Source organism: Peromyscus leucopus, chromosome 1, assembly GCF_004664715.2.
Source record: "Peromyscus leucopus breed LL Stock chromosome 1, UCI_PerLeu_2.1, whole genome shotgun sequence".
Lineage (NCBI taxonomy): Eukaryota > Metazoa > Chordata > Mammalia > Rodentia > Cricetidae > Peromyscus > Peromyscus leucopus.
Genome location: NC_051063.1, coordinates 9,738,691 through 9,759,014, shown reverse-complemented (window position 1 = coordinate 9,759,014; position 20,324 = coordinate 9,738,691).

Genomic DNA, 20,324 nt, shown 5'->3' with positions numbered 1-20,324 from the left:
TCCTGAAGCAAGGTAAGGCTGAGACTGCTGGTAAATTAGGAAGCCACACTGATGCTGCCATCGCCACCGCCGCCACCGACGCCGCCGCCGCCACCACCGCCCATGTAGGAAAATCTAATTCCCAGTAAAGACAACACTCTAGAAAGACTCATATAAAACAAAACAAACAAACAAGGGTGGGGAAATGGAGAATGTGAGATGTAGCCAGACAGCAGATGTGCACATCACAAGTAAGAAACACAAAGAATATGAGACAACAACCTACGTTCTGGTCCAGTCTCTTCAAGTCACCTAACTTTAGTCCATCCCTACCACACGCAACCTCTAGACCTTACCCAGGCATTTGTTCTGTGCCAATGTCTGGTCTGGTAAGTCCTGGGGGGAACTCTAACCCACCTTGCACACTCTCCAATCCCTGGTCCTATTCTGGATTGTATATCTTGTGCTTTGGCCCAATCTGGCTAGGCCCTCTTATGCAGTTCTCAACTCCCCAGGCTGAGTTTTAGTTGCTTATCCTCTGTGCTCCCCCATTATGATTATTCTCACATGCACCTTTCTTACCTCCTAAGGCTGAGTCCTAGTTGCTCATCTAGTTAGCTGGTTTAGTCCAATCAGTCATAACTGTGCTGATCCCAGTACCTAAGCTTGGCCCAGGTGGCACATCCTGTGTGCTGGTCCAGTCTGGTGAGTCCTAGACCCTATCTCACTTGCTCCATCTTCAGCCTGCAGTCATAGTCTGGAACTCAGGCATCTGAGCATGGACTCAGCCTGAATAATCACTGTGTCCTTGTCTGCTTGTGCCAGTGGGTTCTTGGGCCCTGTTTCAGTAGCATAGGCTGTACACCATCTACCCTAGACAGCACAGAATCTTACAGACAACCAATGAAAGAAATCGACACATCCATCCTCCAAACACAAACAATATTAAAGGCCAAGATAGTGTCTCTCCCCCCAAATCTGCTAGTCCTATAGACATATTCTCCAATTATTTATATGAACCTCAGGAGGCAGGATTTAAAAGAACTATCATAAACTTCATCAAAGAATTCAAGGAGTTTAAAAAGGGCATAAACAGTTCAATGAACTTAGAGAGGAGAGCAATTAGTGACTGAGTGATTTCCATGAAAACATAAACATACAAATGGATGAATGACAATGATAATCCAAGACTTGAAAACCAAATTTAATAGATAAAAATAGAAGAGAACTCAATCTAAAATGAAGATGGAACTGAAAAGCTCTAGAAGTCAATCAGAAAACTCAAAGGAAAACTTCATCATTGCTCAAGTAGAAGATAGAGTATCAGGACGTGAAGACAGAGTAGGGGAATTCAATCACGCAGGCCAACACGAAAATTAAAACATACATAGATACATACACATGAAACAAACATGCAAGAACTGTGAGACACCATGAAAAGAACAAATTATCTAATTATAGTAGACACAGATGAGGATGAATCCAAGGTTAATGACATAAGCCAGATCTTCCAGATTGTACATGAAAACTTCCTCAAGGAAGCACACACCCATACAAATACAAGAAGCAAACAGAACACCAAATAAACAGGACCAGACAAGAAACTCCCTGTAACATACCATACCTGAAACACTAAATATTTAAAACAAAGACAGTAAAAACCAAGAGAAAAAAAATCACATGAAGTCACACATAGAGGAAAACCCTTCAGAATAAGAGCCAGTTTCTCAATGGAAACTTCAAAAGTCAGAAGATTCTGAAGCAATGTACTTCAAGTTCTAAGAGACCACAGATGTCAACACAGACCTAGCAAAACTATCTGCCATAGTTGAAGGATAATAAAACCTTTCCAAGATACAAACAGGCTAAAAGAATTCATGTCCCCCAAACCAGCCACACAGATAATACTGGAAGCAATACTTGATAAAGGAGGAATAAGCATAGCCAAGAGAATATAGAAAAAATCAATTACCTAGATGGATATAGATGCAAATATTCTCAATAAGATACTTGCAAACCTAATTGAATATTGGAAACTATTGGGATCCAGCCTCTATAATCTCCTTCCCAGGGGTCCAGAAGAGATGCTACCAAAGGCAAGAATAATCTGAGGGAATGAATCTAAGTACACTGAGCTCTGCAGTCTTTTTACTTTCTTCCTCTGAAACAAGATTCCATCTACACAGCTTCAATTCTGTACTCATACTTAGCTCCTCTCTGTCCCTTTTCCTCCTGTCCTCTCATAACTCAACTGTTCTTTTCTGTCTCTGTCCTCATTTGCATCTTTGTTCTTCTCCATCCTCATTCCTTCCTGTTCCTCTTCCCATGACCTGGTCTCAATACCCCTACAATCCGCAAACTCTGCCCTGCTGCCTTCTAGCCCAGAGGGATAACTCTGCTCAGAGCTAGGAAATCTGCCTCATGGCTTCATTGTACCTGGTATGCAAAAAAAAAAAAAACAAAACAACAAAAACAAACAAACAAACAAAAAAACCCTTTTGTTCTGAGTCAATTGCTCTGGAATGTCACTTGGGCTGTGAGAGAAAGGAGGGTCTGAGCTTCATTTGCACAAGAAACAAAGCTATGCACCTAACTCCTAGGCCTAGGGGATAGGCCATGTCTCCATAATGGTGTTTACCTTAATTCAGATCAGTGTTGGTCTGAAAAGCTCATTCTGTCTGCTGTTTTGGCCTAGGATGCTTGAGAGGTATTTCAGATAAATACATTGTTAGTATGAGAGTACACATGAATTCATATCAGGAAACATTATACATTAAAAGCCAAATAACACCAAATGCTCCTTGAGATGTGGGTTCCTCTGGAAAAAATCCTTGATTCTTCCAAGTATAGCTTTACCATACACAGCTGAATTTCTACTTCATATTCCTGTGGCTCGTAGCAATTGAAGAACACTCCAAAAAGCTCACTCATTATAATCAAGTTAATGTCATTCTAGAGATTCAGGTATGGTTGAACAAATGAAATCAAGTAAATGTAACACATCGCATAAATGGACTCAAGGACAGCAATTGCACAAATTGTAGCTTTCCTTTGTGATAAAAATCAGTAAGAGACTAGGAATGGAGGTTATATGACTCAGGTTAATAAAAGCCACTAGCATACAACCCAACATCATACTAAACTGAAGAAAACTTCAAGCACTTCCAGTAAAATTGGGAATAAGACAAGGTGACCCATTCTTTTCACTCCTATTCAATACAGTACTTAGAGGATAATTGGACTACAGGCCTGGGTACCAGGTGTTTGTAAGGGTCTACACTTGACTGTAACTAGCAAGGGAGAGGTCTTTTGTTCAATCCCTTGGCATTGCTATATATAGCTCTTTAGAATAAAGTTCTGTGCTGGTGGATAAGGATCCAGGCCCACCCAAGGCTATCTGGTGTTTCTCTCTGTTTCTCTCCCCTCTGCATTTCTAACTAAGTCTCTTATTCCTCATTCCTCAAGAGTCCCTGGGGCAAATATATGTGGGAGTTGGGCCCCCACAATCTTTCTCCAGCAAAATTAAAAAAAAATCTTAAAATTCATATCGAAGTACAAAAGACCCCAGGTAACCAAATCAATCCTAGGCAAAAAGAGTCATTCTGGAGATATTGCTATGCTTTGTTTCAAATCCCAGTGCAGAGTAATAGTAATAAAAAACAGCATGGTGCTGGCCCAAAATCAGATGTAGATTAATGGAACAGAATGTAGGACCCAGATCAGACATAAGCCTACACAGCTACAGCCATAGGACTTTTGACAAAGATAACAAAAATATACATTAGAGAAAAGATAATCTCCTCAGCAAATGTTGCTGGGGAAACTGGATAACCATACACAGAAGAACAAAGCTAGATCCATATCTCTCACCTTGTACAAAAAAAATCAAGTCCAAAGGAATCAAAGATCCTAGTATAGAGCTGAACCTCTGACACTGCTAGAGGAAAAACTGAGGAAATACTTTAATATGTAGGCATAATTGAGGAATTTCTAAATAGGATTCCAGTCATTTAGGAAATAATCCCAATAACTGACAAATAGGACCTCATGAAGTAAAACAGAACAAAACAAACAAACAAAAAACTCATACCACAAATGAGACAGTCAAGTAAAGGCATGCTACAGAATAGAATAAAAGCTTTATCAGGTATTATTCTGACAGAAAATTAATATCCAAATATATAAAACTAAAACATCTAAATAACAAGGAGAGAAACAGCGACCAGAAGCTGAGATAGGGAATTAAACAGTCCTCAAAAGAAGAAATATAAGTGCCCAATAAATATTGTAAAAAGTGCTCAATAACCTTAGCCATCAAGGAAATCCAAATTAAAACTGCCTTGAGATTCCACTGCATTCCAGTCAAAATGGTTATCATGAAGAAAACAACGAACAACAGATGCTGGCATGGATGCAGAGAAAGAAGAATTCTTATTCACTGTTGGTTGGAGGGTAAATTGACACAGCTACTATGTAAATTATGTGGAGATTTAAAAAAAAACACAAGACTTTCATATGACCCAGGTATACCACTCCTGGACATAAACCCAAAAAAGACTGTCTTAGAGTTTCTATTGTGCTGAAACACCATGGCCCAAAGCAAGTTAAGGAGGAAAGGGTTTATTTCATTTACACTCCCACATCATAGTTCATCATAGGAAGGCATTCAGGGCAGGAACCCAAACAGGGCAGGAATCTAGAGGTAGGAGCTGATGCAGAGGCCGTGTGTAGGTGGTACTGCTTACTGGCTTGCTCTCCAAGACTTGTTCAATCTGCTTTCTTATAGCACCTAGGATCACCAACCCAGGGATGGTACTACTCATAATAGGCTGGGCCACAAGCATCATTCAGAAAATGCCCTACAGGCTTGCCTGCAGCCTGAGCCTATAGAGGCAATTTCTCAATTGATGTCTTTCCTAGTCATTGCTCCCCGTTGGGGAATATTATTTTAAGTTGTGTTACTTTTGTTTATGTTGTGTTTGATTCTGTAAAGATGTATTACTCTGCCTGTCTAAAACACCGTCTAATAAAGAGCTAAATGATCAATGGCAGGGCAGGAGGAAAAATAGGTGGGGCTGGCAGGCAGAGAGAATATATAAAAGGAGAAATCTGGGAGGAATGGAAGAAGGTACAAGAGAGGAAGGAGGAAGACTTCAGGGGCCAGTCACCCAGCCACCCACTTACACAGCCAGACACAGAGGAAGAAGTAAAGAAAAGGCATACAGGAATAGAGAAAGATAAAAGCCCCGAGGCCAAAGATAGACAGGATAAATTAAGTTAAGAAAAGATGGCAAGAAATAAGCTGAGCTAAGGCCAGGCTTGTAATTAAGAATAAGCCTCTGTGTGTGATTTATTTAGGAGCTGGGTGGCAGGTCCCCCAAAAGAGCAAAAACAAACAACAGCCTGTCCCCATGACTCTAGCTAGTACCAAGTTGACATAAAACTAGCCAGCACAACTCTGTAACTCTGTCTCGGGGATAATTGCACATCCATGTTTACTGCTGTTCTATTCACAATAGCAAGGAAATGGAACTGGCCTAAATATTTACCAACTGACAAACGGATAATGAAAATATAGTAACATACACAGTGGAATTTTATCCAGCCATAAAGAAAGATTAAATTAAGAATTTGTAGGAAAATGAATAGAACTGGAAAATATCACACTGAGTGAGGTAACTTATGCTTTAAAAGACAAACACACATGTTCTCTCTCATGTGCAGATCCTAGCTTCTAAGTTTTATATACATGCGTTTATGTGGGAGTAGGCATGTATAAGATTAGGAAATAGAAAGAGGCCCTTGAGAGGCAACAGAAAATTCTTTAAGAGAGGAGGGTAATTGTAAATAGAAGTTTTCCTGTGTCACGCCTGGCCTGCAGCAGCTTATAAAATAATCACTCCGAGGCTTAATATTAATTAGAAATTCTTGCCAGCTAGCTCTTTCATCTTAAATTAACCCATTTCTATTATTCTTTGTTTTGCCATGTGGCCGTGGCATTACCGGTCTGCTGGCATGTTGCTCCTTGGGCCACGGGCTGGTGTCTGTGTCGACTCAACCTTTCTTCTTCCTGTCTCTCTCTTGGATTTCCCGCCTGGCTATAACCTGTTTTACCATAGGCCAAAGTAGCTTCTTTATTAACCAATGGTAGCAACACATATTCACAGCATGCAGAAAGAGCATCCCACAGCAGGTAACAGAATGCATTTGGTACGAGATTGGAAGGAGGGATAGTGGAGGTGGAAAGGTTTGAGCAGGAAGGGTATCAGGGAGACCAGGGAAGAGGGAAACTTGGGGGAGAGTCAACCAAAACTAGTGGTGCGTAGAGAAGCCAGAAGGAGCTCTGGTACTTGACAGGATAATAAAAAAGGGAATTTTCAAAAAGAATTTTAACAGAGATACTCTGTGCAGGTAGATAAAGCTGCTTCCAGAAGCCATAGGCTATTAAAAAAAAAAAAAAATCTGGCCAGGCTGTGGTGGCACACGCCTTTAATCCCAGCACTCGGGAGGAAGAGGCAGGCAGATCTTTGTGATTTCGAGGCCAGCCTGGTCTACAGAGCGAGATCCAGGAAAGGCACAAAGCTACACAGAGAAACCCTGTCTCGAAAAAACAAAAACAAACAAAAACAAAAATCCATGTGCCAGGAGCAAAACAACTGAGACTCCACACACAATGCAGATACTTTTTATTGTCACTCAGAACTAGATCATGAGACCTTGTTGCTGGAGATGTCACAGACCCTGGCTATAGGGCATAAAGAGACCAAGCTGGGAGTGGGTTAGATGCTTCTTCCTTGCTGGAAGGTCCATACGCTGCCAGGAGGTATTATGGAGGCTGCTATAGAAATATTGTCATCAGTGATCTTTCTCAGGTGTGGGCTTGTTACTGTGTGTGAAAGAGTATTGACTGGCCAGGAGGGATGAGCCCACTAGCGCAATAGCGGCAAATCTGTTATGGCGGCAACCAACCACTTTTTTAGACCGGATTTGGTGCCCACTCCACGGGGTAATGTATTCACATCTGGTACTGTAGACCTTGTCCAAAGCCCTGTCGGTGGGGATGCTAACAGCCTGAAGCAGGGGGAACTACTGCTGTTGTTTTGCTAAACTCATCCATCAAATACCTGTGTTTGTGTCCCTAGATTAATTAATGTTGTTGTCACCTTTAATCAGAGAACTCTCTTTTTGCTGTGCTCAGTGGTGGCTAAAGTGAATCATAACTAGTTAAAGTACTGGGAATGAATGGTGGTTGAATACCCAGCCATAACCCTTCCAAGGCTCAGGAAACATTTTGGAAGAAGGGGTAGGAAGAATTTAAGAGTCAGAGGAAGGGAGGGAAAGTGGTATGGAATGCTGACTTCCAGGGATGACTTAGCTCTTGAACTCACGATCATTGTGATTAGACTATTGTGTCAATATTTTAATATGGAAGGGGCTGGGGCTCATGGAACTGCACCTATCCATGAGGATTTATATATAGTTAAGGAGTTGATGAAGGAGGAAGAAATATTCTCTTCAGTAGTCACTGGAAAGGTTCCCATACTTTTGTAAACAAAAACAAACTTACCCTCCTGTAAATAATCTTAATGGAACTCCCTAGGACACACACACACACACACACACACAACACACACACACACACACACACACATGTAAAAAGGGGGGGGCTCCCTGGGAAGAAAAGGGATCATCAGGACAAAAGAAGGCAATGGGTGTGTATGTGAATGTGATCAAGGTACATCATCGGCATGTAAGAAAATGACATAAAACTCACTAATATATAATTAATGTGTGCAAATAAGAACGTTTTAAAAATATGCTTTCTTCAGTCTGATTCTCTGGCTTATATTGTTTGTTTTCTATCTTGATTCCACTTATCTGTCCAGTTTATTGACTTTCTCTCTGTCTGGCTTCATTCTGGACTTAGAGTTTGATATTCTGGCTTCTGTTTGAAACACAAATTGGAAAATACCCTTATATAATCTAAACAACTACCATATCAGTGGTCATTAAATTCTGAGGCAATGGAATTCTTATCTAAGGCTAGGACAGAGTTTTTTTGTGACAACTTTTCTTCATTTCACAAACGAGAAAAGGAAAATTATACCAAATTAAAACTAGAAGCTTGAAGGTAGCAAATAATTCTTTGGTGACATTGATATTATAAGTCAAATTTCTTTTATCAGAAGGTGTCATTTATAATTATAGTTTTTAAAAGGCTCTATAAAAACCTTGATCTTAAGCTGGTTATTGGAAACTGAGGCAGGATAGTGAGTTTGAGAACAATCCAGAGTACAAAAAAACACCCCTACAAATTATCTTGGAAGAACTTTTAAGACTATAAAAAAGATACTTTTGTTGTAGATATATGATGTTATTCATGAAATAAGATGACCTTAATAACAATTTTAAAGCTAAATGTTTTAAAATTTAAAATATCAGAACTGGGGCATATAATATATTAGTTAATCATTTTGTGCATTTGTGGTACTAGGGACCAAACTTAGGACCTTGCATGTTTTAACACATGCTGTACCAACAAGTTGTAGGTTTACTCTTTATTGACCTTTATGAACTGGATGTAAAAAGTGATAGATGTTATGTGCAGAAATTCAGAAATATCTCAATCATGGCTGCTAATAATATACAAATTATTTTAATTTCAGTTAGTTAAAATAGTCAACTTTTGAAAGTGAAGTAAGCCTTAGGCATTGCTGTTCAGGTGCTAAGAAAACACAACCATAAAACCAAAAATGAAAACCATGTTTATGGATTCTGGTTTGATGGTCTCCTTATTTTATTGTGTTCACGCCTGTTCTCAGTAGCTGCATTTTGCTATTTTTTTTTTTCAATTTTTTCAAGACAGGGTTTCTCTGTGTAGCTTTGCGCCTTTCCTGGAACTCACTCTGTAGCCCAGGCTGGCCTCGAACTCACAGAGATCCGCCTGGCTCTGTCTCCCAAGTACTGGGATTAAAGGCGTGCGCCACCACCGCCCGGCTCAAACATTGGTGTTACATGGGTGCAGAAAGCATATGTCTATGATATGACCTAGTCATGTCCTTGGATATTTTCGTCTACGTCTCTATCACTGCAGTAACACATATGTACTATGAGTAGTTAAAATACTAAAGGAATTTGACATAGTTTAACATTGTCCTACATGAACCACAGCTACTAGTGTGAATGGATGGATGAGTTCTAACTTCTCTGAATCTATCTTAATAACTGCAATGAAGACACCTTCACTTGTTAAGGCTAAATGAAGTAAACATGTGGACATGTACGATAGACTATATTTGCTCTACAAAGTCTGATCACATGCCAAAGTTTATTCTTGACATATCTTTGACAGTAATTTCCACTCTGAGAAAAAAAAAAGAGAAGAAGGATTTCAACCAAACACTCAATATGCCTTTTGTTAGTCAAGCCTTAAAAAAAAATCAGACATATTGTCTCTTAAATGATGTACATTTTTAAAATTTTTTTTGGCTTTTTTTCAAGACAGGGTTTCTCTGTATAAATTTGGCTGTCCTGGAACTCACTCTGTAGACCAGGCTGGCCACAAACTCACAGAAATCCACCTGCATTTACCTCACAAGAGCTGGGATTAAAGGCATGCACCACCACTGCCTAGCAATGATGTACATTTTCAAACCAATGCCTTGTTCAAAGGCAGCTGTGCCCCCCCCACATACACATACACATACACATACACATACACATACACATACACATACACACACACACACACACACACACACACACACACACACACACACACACAGACCATAAACCTAGTTGGTTAGTTTAGGGTAGGGAATGGACATGTGCATTTAATGATTAAGTTAAACAGGACTCCTTAAGTTGCCAAGAGGCAGAACCCTGGCTTATGTTGGCTTCAGCAAGAGGGACTGATTTTATTGACTTATGTAACTGAAAATGTCTACAAGTGATTGTCCTTAGATCATGGAGGATACCTGGCAAGATATTTCAGTGGGAAAAGGTGCTTGCTGTCAATTCTGATGACATTGAGTTTAAGCCCTGCGATCCTCCTGAGGAAAGGAGAAAACAGATTTTTACAAGTTGGCTTCTGACTTCTGCATGTACACTCCACAGACACAAAATAAATGCAAAAAATTTTAACCATGGAGGACAATCTCTCCAAGGAAAATCAAGGATGTTAGTACCAGAGGATCAACAAATGGACATGGGGAATCCAAAAACAATGTATGTCCATCACAACAAACATTCTAAAAATGGTTCAGAATAAGGAAGGTAGACTTCACAGTCTATCAACATGTTTGATAGACAGTCTGGAAACCACATGAAGCTATGATGAAGACCCAGAGCCCATGACCATGTTACTGAGGCAATTTTTATTTTAGAATATCACAAATATTCTCACTAGGCATTACAAAACTTGTGCAGCATTACATCAGCTTTCATTCTTTCCCTCTTTTGTGTCCACTAGAAACACATCTTTTGACTATAAGCATCAGGGCACGAACATGTCTAAAGATAGCTGTGCACAGTTGCTGAGAGCTTTCATCTCAATTCAACAAGACAATTCAGTACTGAGATGGAACCTCAGACCCTATTCTAAATGCTTAATAGAGAGTTGTGGCTGGCCTATTGTACCCAGAAGCCACTGGCTTCAGAAAACAACAACAATAATAATAATAATAATAATAATAATAATAATAATAATAATTGGCTCATGGGGTTTAAAGTCAGAAAGGACGGTTTCTTCAAGGAAAGCCAGGGGAACACTCAACCAATGGTGTCCTGGGGAAACAGGGTTAGAAATGATGAAAATGACATGTGTTTACCTTTATGTTCAGTGAACATAAAAGAAGAGAAATACTCAGACAAACAGAAGTCATTGTGGGAGGGGAGCTCACCCAAAAGAGTCTAAAAGAGAATAATCTTAAAACAAATGAACAGCTCTCCTCAGACCCTGTCCCTTTAATATTTTGGAACTATCAATGAAACTTGATGAGGCTGGCAAGGATACCATCAACACTCCTTCATTTAGCTTAAGGAAATCTTTAGGGTGTGACTTGGCCTGGTAGAGTTAGCAATCTGCCACCTGCAGGAAGGCAGCCAATTCGTTAGTCAAAGGCAACTGATGATACTGAGAAAGATAAGGGAGTCTATGGTACTGTATTCCAGGAGTCAGGAAGTACGTCCACATGATTGTGTAAGGATGCTATTTTACTATGGCGACCAATCTTACTAACTAGAAACAGGTGACAAGTTACTTTTCTAACCAGTGCAGGGCAGAACAGTGTAAAAGAAAAGGAAAATAAAGTTAACTAACTCCTTTTCTTTCTAAGCATTTTTATAAGTCAACTTCTTGTTTTTGAACATTTTAAATTTTTCAGAGAAACTGCAACAGAGTAGAGATTTCCCCAAGAGCTGAAAGCAAGTGTTTCTACTTCATATCTGTCAGTGTGCCATCCCCTGTGTTACCTTGGCCCCTCTGCCCAGAAATGTCCAGAGCAGATCACCATGGAACTTCCCCTATGCTCATTCCATTCCTCAAAGGATTTTTGGTTCACATTGTAAAATTATAAAGCTTCTAACAACTCTGTATTGAGTAAGGAAATGCATCAGAATGAGCTTTTTTTTTTTTTTTGGTCAGGAAGATGTACATGTGGCCCATGCTTTACAGAAAGGAATATTCTGAACTATTCTGTACCCATCTAGGTCCCCAGGTGGTCATGTCATAGGCAGAGGGGGCTGTAGTGAATCCAATGAGCAACCCTCTAGTTTTCCATAAAGAAAAGGCTTGTAGCCTAGCCGTTAGACATGGCTGTGCTGCCATTCCCCCTAGGGATGGTATACACTGGAAAGAGCCACTTCATCATAATGTCACCCTTTTTTTTTTTTTTGGACAGCTGTCACTGCATTACTGCTGAGTAACAACTTCAAACATCTCAGTGGCACGTAAAAACAATCAACCTTCCTTTCTGCATGCCTCCCTACCTTTCTTTCTTTTGAAACAGAGCCTTAATTGTATAGCCCAGTCTGACTTTAAATTCATAATCCCCCTGCCTCAGTCTGCCTCATGCTGACATTACAGGTGTGTTCACTACACACAGGTAAGCATTCATTTATTGCTCATCTATCTAGAGGTCAGTTAGCCTCGACTAAGTTATAGATTTATATTGGTGTCATCTGGAATAGGTACCAAGTCACAACTCTGGTTCAAGTCCCAAGTCTCTTACTCTAAAATGACTAAAAGAGAAATCGCTATTTAGGACATGTCCTTCCTTCATGTGAGTGAATGGTACAAGTTCTAGAAGGCTAGCAAGAGTTGTAAGATCCCAGTCACTACTGTTTTTATTCCACTGGCCCAAACAAGTTCTACAGCCAAGCTCAACATTCTTGGAGCATGGGAGGTATAATCTATGAGCTACAAGGGAAGAGAACAAAGGATCCTGTCCACTACAAGCCTCCTGAAAGATGAGAAGATGTTTCTCAAGCCAAGGAGCCTTCTGGGAAAAGGGAGAATGGGAGTCTGTCTTGTTCTTTTGTAGAATTGAAAATTTGTAAAGTTTTATTAGGATGAATGTTCAAGCAAAAGTTAGGTGCAAGGGAAAACAAGTCCCTTCATCAAAAAGAGAAGGAAAATCAACCTAAGGACAGAAATAAGTGAGTTCAGGGAGCTAATTCTATACACACACTTAGCTTCTAATACAACACTTCCCAAATGTTGTGAGGACAATGATCATTTCTTTGTATAAATTAATTATAACATTAGGATCATAGGACTATACTGCATTCCAGCATAGAGCAAGGCTAGTGCTGGGGGACATACACATAATATTTTCACAATAACACTGCAAAGTATGGGGATTCTAAATGATTTTCTCTTTCTACTTTAGATCATAATAAGCAGGGTTGACACCTTAGCCACAGAAAGCACCAGACCACTTGGATCCTTGGCTTTAACCTGAAGGACTTGGGGGAACATGCAATAAATGGGGAACTTCCCTTCTCAGAGGGTTATTATGTAAACAACCTGAGTTATTTTGCGTGCCAAGTATCACAAAGCTAGTCATCGTGGTTACGTGGAAATAAATAAGACATTGTCTCTGCCCTTTAGAAGTTTGATCTTGACGGAAAAATATAAAAATGTCGAGATATTTATTATGTCTTCCATCTCTTCTACTTTATAATTTTAAGGTAGGGTCTGCCTTCCCATCGTGCAATGCTTGTCCAGCAGGCTGAATTCGAGACAGAGCACCAGATATAACAAACTCCCTAGAAGACGGAAATTTGAGTGTCTGCTGATGTAAAACATCAGCCACCTCCATGCATTATCAAGCAGCAAGCTGAAGGTCCGTGAGCTTAAATAACTAAGAACACGATGTTTGAAATGTAGAGCTCCTGGCAAGGCTGAGTCCGGAGGAGAGAGAGCTAATGATAATTACTGCTGTTTTGAGAGTAGGCGAGTCACCATTTTACTTTATGGCCTAAATTAGTGTTTTAACATCAGGCAAAGAGAGATACTTGTAATGAAGAAGACCTTAGAGTGGTCTTCAGGTTTAATCTAGGTGTTGTCAAGGCCCAGCCAGGCAAGCGTCACACAGTACCTAAGGCAGTTGGGAGTACAATAGTAAACTCACAAGAACTCGCATCTGTTATCAGTTGGCTTACAACCTACTGTTTTCTCCACCCGAGGGACTGACTTTCTGCTTGGATTGTCTGATTCCACTCAGGGTTCTGAGAGGTACTGGAGTCTTAGGCTCAGTTCCATCTGGATCCTCCTGAGGTGCCCAGCTCTCCCCAGCTCCCTCTCCTCAGAAGTGAACTTCAGCTTTCACATTGTGAAATCATGAGTACTGGCCAGTTGAGACTCTGAAGCCCAGGAAACCCTTTCGCCACATTCTTGGCTTGCGGCAAGCCAAGTTTGAATCCAGACTGGATTAGCTTGACACGAATGGTTTGTATGATTCACCTTTATTATTAGATTAGAAGAGTCCTTTCAGACCAGAATCAGTACCAAGTCCCAACACACATCCAAGGTTACCTACCAAAGTTGAGAAAACAATACATGTGTGTGCCCACAAAGGATAATAAAACCATTTCTCTGACTGCTTGTGACAGGGATTGCTTTTTGTCCAACATCTTAGCAGGGCTGCAGCAGTGGCCACTGCTCTCTGAGTTCCCTCATGTCTGATAATGGCAGGCAGAAGAAAGGCACCAAAAAGTCAACGACGAAAAAAAGATCCAATAAATAAACGTATGAGCAAGGCCCAAAAGGTATAGTCGGGCTTTCCTTGGACCACCAGCTCCCAAATAATGACACAGAGACTTCTTTTTTTCATATATATATATATATATATATATATATATATATATATATATTATTAAGAGATTTTCTATTCATTTTACATACTACCACAGGTTCCCCTGTCCTCCCTCCTCCTGCCCCCCAGCCTTCCCCCAAACTCACCCCCCCATTCCCACCTCCTCCAAGGCAAGGTCTCCCATATAAACAAACAGAAAGAAAAAAAAAACCCATGACCATTTCATTAGATGCTGAAAAGGCCTTTGACAAAATCCAACACCCCTTCATGATAAAGGTCTTGGAGAGATCAGGAATACCGGGAACATACCTAAACATAATAAAGGCAATTTACAGCAAGCCAACAGCCAGCATCAAAGTAAATGGAAAGATTTCTTATTAAGTATGAAAGCTTATCCCAACTAGCTCTCAAAACTTAATTTAAATTAGCCAGGCAGTGGTGGTGCACACCTTTAATCCCAGCACTTGTGAGGCAGAGCCAGGCAGATCTCTGTGAGTTTGAGGCCAGCCTGGTCTACAGAGAAAGATCCAGGACAAGCACCAAAACTACACGGAGAACCCCTGTCAACTCAATTTAAATTAACCCATTTATATTCATCTATGTTCTCCATGTGGTTTGTTACATCTATCTTCTCAGTACTGTGTGTCCGACTTCCTCCGAGTGTCACTGGTGAATCTCCTGCCTTGGATTCTTTTCCATGAGTTCCTATCTCTGCCTGGAAGTCCCGCCAACCCTCTTCTGCCTAGTTATTGGCTGTTCAGAAGGTGCCTTAGGCAAGTGAGGAAGCATGTAGGCACATCTTCACACTGTGTATAAAAAGATTTCCCATCAAAAAGGAGGGGTGGTTTGGACCAACCTCAGGAGCCTCGTTTTACTTAGCATGGCTGCTTACGGGAACCCTGGAAGGAAATTTCCAGTTGTAAGCTTAGAACTCCTGGGCAGCTTCTCAAAGATAGGCAGTATGGGATTTGGAGGCTAGACGCCCCTCAGCAGCTTCTTAGCTAAGGGCTTGGCAGATCTGCATCAAACCAGAGTTTAAGTAATTCACCAGAAACACCAAGCAGGGAGCTGCCTCGGCAGCTGGTGAGGATGCATCAACAGGTCAGTCAACTGTACACTGGGGAAAATATATTTTTACTAAATCTCTAAAAATTACTTTATGTAAAACAAAGATTCCAACAGTTAGTTCTCCAGTATCCTAGTGCTGAATTATCAGAAATGACGGAACTCTTGAGGTTTGTACATGTGACTGTATTGCTTCGGGCTTCTGCTGAAACATTTATCAGAATCCTGAGAAATCAGACACCCGAGGAGCATATGATTATGGTTTGTTTTTCAAGTCTTTAAATTTTCATGGTATATGTTCATTTTATAGGCTACTGTATTACATAAGGATACTTCAAGACAAGGATAAATAGTAAGCGCATACTCCAACCACACCTCCCACTTGACTCTTCTTCAACCTCCCTTCCCAGCAGCCCACATCATTCCCCGAGACAATTTCACATCTGCCTTCATGGCATATAGACACACATAAATTTATCTGAATACAGTCTAAACACTACATATAAGAAAGCGATGTATTGGCCGGGCGGTGGTGGCACCGGCCTTTAATCCCAGCACTCGGGAGGCAGAGCCAGGCGGATCTCTGTGAGTTCGAGCCAGCTGGGCTACAAGTGAGCTCCAGAAAGGCGCAAAGCTACACAGAGAAACCCTGTCTCGAAAAACCAAAAAAAAAAAGAAAGAAAGCGATGTATTACACTTACTGATGTCTTTGTGTATGCAGAGGTGTGTGTGTGTTCGTTGTATGTGGGTACCCAAGGGCAAAGGTACAGATGCACATGTGGGCGCACATCGAGGAATCTCCTTTGATGGCTCTCCACTTTATTTACTGAGGCAGGCTTTTACAGAGCCCAGAGTTCACCGATTTGTGCAGTTTAGCTAGCCAGTTTATGCTAGGGATCCTTGTTGCTTCCTTCCAAGTGCTGGAATTACAGGGAGTCCTCGGCTGCTGTCTTGAGTTCTGGGGATCCAAACTCCAGTCCCCACACTTACACAGCAGGTGCATTATCCTCGGAGTCACATCCCCAGCCACTGAGACTGGCTGAATTTCCTTAAAATGGTGATCTCCAGTTGCACCAAAGGGACAAAGCTTGATTCTTCTAAAAAATTCTAACACCTTCCCATCAGGTATGCATAATGCACTCTTTATGCATTCTGTTGCTGGACAGTCTAGGTTGGCTCCATAACATGGCTATTGTGAAAACAGCTGCACGTGTCTCTTGGACATGCGGACTTGTAAACACCCAGGAGTGGTGGATCTGGGTCACATGAAAGATCTATTCTTAGATTTTTTTTAGAGAATCTCCAAACTGGTATCCCTAGCTGATGGTCAGTTTACATTCCCACCAGAAGTGTATAAAGGTCCCTATCTTCACCAGCATATTTTTCCTGACGACTGTCCTTCCGACTGGGTGATAGAGAATTTCAGCTCAGTTTTGATTTACATTTCTCTGGTACCTAGGGAGGTTGAACATTTTTTTTTTTAATGTATATTGGATGTTTGATTTTCATCTTTTTTTTTTTTTGAGAGCCATCTGTTCATTTTGTTAGCCCATTTATTAGTTTTTTTTTTTTCTTTAGTTTTCTGAGTCCTTTATACATTGTGGATGTTAGTCATCGTCAGATGTATAGCTGGCAAAGATTTTCTCCCATCAACCAGGATGTCTCTTTATTCAGCTCTTCTTGCTGTTTAGAGCTGTTTCATCCCATGAGGTCCCCTTTGTCAGCTGTTGGTGTTATTTTTTTTATTTTTTTTTTTTTTCGAGACAGGGTTTCTCTGCGTAGCTTTGCGCCTTTCCTGGAGCTCACTTGGTAGCCCAGGCTGTCCTCGAACTCACAGAGATCCGCCTGGCTCTGCCTCCCGAGTGCTGGGATTAAAGACGTGTGCCACCACCACCCAGCGTTGGTGTTATTTTCTAACAGCTGCAGTTCCCATTAGAAGTCCTTACTTGGGTGACACTTGTGTAGCTTGGTCTGTTTGTGGGGCCCCTAGCAGTGGGACCAGGATCTGTCCTGGCATATGAGCTGGCTTTTTGGAACCTATTCCTATGGTGGGATGCCTTGTTCAGCCTTGGTGCAGCGGGGAGGAGCTTGTCCTGCCTCAGCTTAATATGCCACATCGCTCCACGCCTATCCCACTGGGCAAGCCACACTCTTGATGAGAGGGAAATAGCCAAAACAAACAAGAAAAAAAAAAAAAAAAAAAAAAAAAAAAAAAAAAAAAAGCCACATGACTTGCCTCCCATGGGAGGCCACACCCTTTCTGAGGAGTGGAATGGGGGGGGTAGAAAGAAGATGGGGAGGGAATGGGAGGAGAGGAGGGAGGGGAAACTGTGGTTGGTATATAAAATAATTTTTAAAACATTAAGAAAAGAAGTCCTTACTCCTCCATCCTGAGACGTCTTCTCTGCCTTTCCTCTAACAGTTTCAGAGTTTAGGGTTTTCATTCAGCATTTGGTCCATTTGGAATTGACAAGATAAGGTCCTAGTTTCATTATTCTACATGTGGGCATCATTTTCCCAGCTCCATTTGTTGAAGGGACTGTCTTTTCTCCAATGTATATTTTTAGCACCTTTGTAAAAAGTCACATGGCTGTAGCTGCATGGATTTATATCTGGGTCCCTCTTCTTCTCCACTGATCTACATACATGTCTATTTTTGTGCAATAACATGCCAGTTTTGTTTCTAGATGGCTAAGTAGTGTAATTTAGAATAATGAATGATGATGCCTATGGCATCATCAAGATTTATTTACTACCTGAGGTCGTTTATGTTTCCATATCAATTTTAAGATTTATTTTCTATTTCTGTGAAAACTGGCATTGAAATGTTGATGGAATTTCTTTAAATCATTTAGATAGCTTTTATAAGGGTGACATTTTTGCAATATTAATTTTTCTAGTCATGAATTTAGTATGTCTTCCCATATTCTAGTGTCTTCTTTTCTTTCTTTCTTCAGTGTTTGAACATTTTCATTGTGAAGGCCTTTCACTTTCATAGTTAGGTTTATTCCAAGGTAGTTAAAGGGTTTTTTATTTTATTTTCTTGTTTTTGGGGTGTGTGTGTGTGTGTGTGTGTGTGTGTGTGTGTGTGTGTGTGTGTGATGTAGTGGGAGATACCGTGTAGCATGTATGGAGATCAGAGGACTTTGGAGTCAGTTTTCTCCTTCTACCATGTGGGTTCTGGGATCAAACTCAGGTTGTCAGGCTTCAGTAGATCTGCTTTCATCCACTGAGCCATCTCACTGTCCCTCCAAGATCCTTTTAAAAAGCAATTGTGAATGTAATTCTGTCCTTGATTTCCTTTGTGTGTGTTTACCATTCTATATGAAAGCTACTGGTTTGGGGTAGAAATTATCCAGAATGTTGTTGGAAATGTTTAACACATCTATGAGTTTTCTGGTTCAATCTTTTGTATCCCTTATTTATAGAATCATGCTGACAGCAAATAAAGACACTTTAATTTCTTCCTTTTCTATTTATATCTCTTCTATTTCCTTCTCTTCCCTTAATGTTTTGGCTAAGACTTTAAGCACTATCAAATGATAGTTCCCAATTACAGTAAAATGCTTTGAGTTTTTCCTTATTTAGTAAAATGTTGGCTATAGATTTTTCATATAAATCCTTTATTATGTTGAGATATACCCCTTCTATTCTTTGTTTTTTTTTTTTAGTTTTTTGTTTGTTTCTTTTTTATCATGAAGTGATGTTGGGTTTGCTTCAAAGTCTGTGTCTTTGATGGATCTTTTGAGTCCATTTATGTGATGTATTACACTTATTGATTTCTGCATGTTGAATCATCCCTGAATCTCATAATGAAGTCAACATGGTCACGGTGAATGGTATTTTGATATATTAGGGCAACGAGTCTTCAATTTTCTTTTGTTGTTGTTGTGTCTGTCTGGTTTCAGATCAATGTCTTCTTTAATTTTCTGCTTTTAAAAACAGTTTGAGAAACATTGGTGTTACTTTCTAATTTATATTTTATATAAATAGATAATGTTTGTTAGCCACAACTCCCTACTCCTACACTCTTGAAACCCCACAACAATGTTCTTTCTTAGATAATAATAATAATAATAATAGTCCACTAAGTCCAATTAGTGCAAGCTGCATAAGCATGGACAAGCTACCAGCAGCCACACTCCTGAAGAAAAATGACTCTGCCTACAGCAGTCACCAACTGCTGATATCTGCTCAGCTAGGGGTAGGTGTTTCATGAGCCCCTCCCCAACCCATGCTGGAACTATTGATGGGCTTGCTCCTATTATGTAACCACAGCTACTGTGGGTTCGTAATCACTACAATGATCGTGTCATGTACTGAAGGTAGCACTTCGTAGCACTTCCCCCTCCTCTGGCTTTTAGGCTCTCTCTGTTGCCCTCTTCTGCTCTGTTCCCTGGGCTTTGTGAGGCTTATCCTACTGTGTCATTCAGGGATGAGCACTTTATAGCCATTTACTCTTAGCACTTGGACCAGTTGTGAGTCTCTGTATTGACTGCTGGCCAAAGCAGGTAGAAGTTTCTCTGACCAAGGTTGAGAACAGCACTAATCTATGGGTACAAGCGTGTATTTAGAAGGTAGTTTGGTAACATACGTTTAGCAAGACAGCAGTAGTATATTCCTTTTCTAGAGCCCTCTCCAGCTATGGGCTTTTGACCATGTTGACAGTACTAGACAGGAATTCTCTCCTATGGAGCAGTTCTCATATCCAAGAAGAAAATATTGGTTACACCCACAACACTCAAACCATTACTACATTGTGGATACAGTGTGCCTAGCAGGTCAGTATTATAGCATGCAGGAGCCACTGCTGGATAAGTCTACTGATGACTTTTCTCCCCCTGCAGAGTACATTTCAGTACTTTGAAAGCTACCCAGCAGGGAGGACATTTCTAGATCAGTTCCAGCCTGATTTCTTTATGTGCTGCAACGAAAATGTGTTGTGTTTTCACCAAAACCACT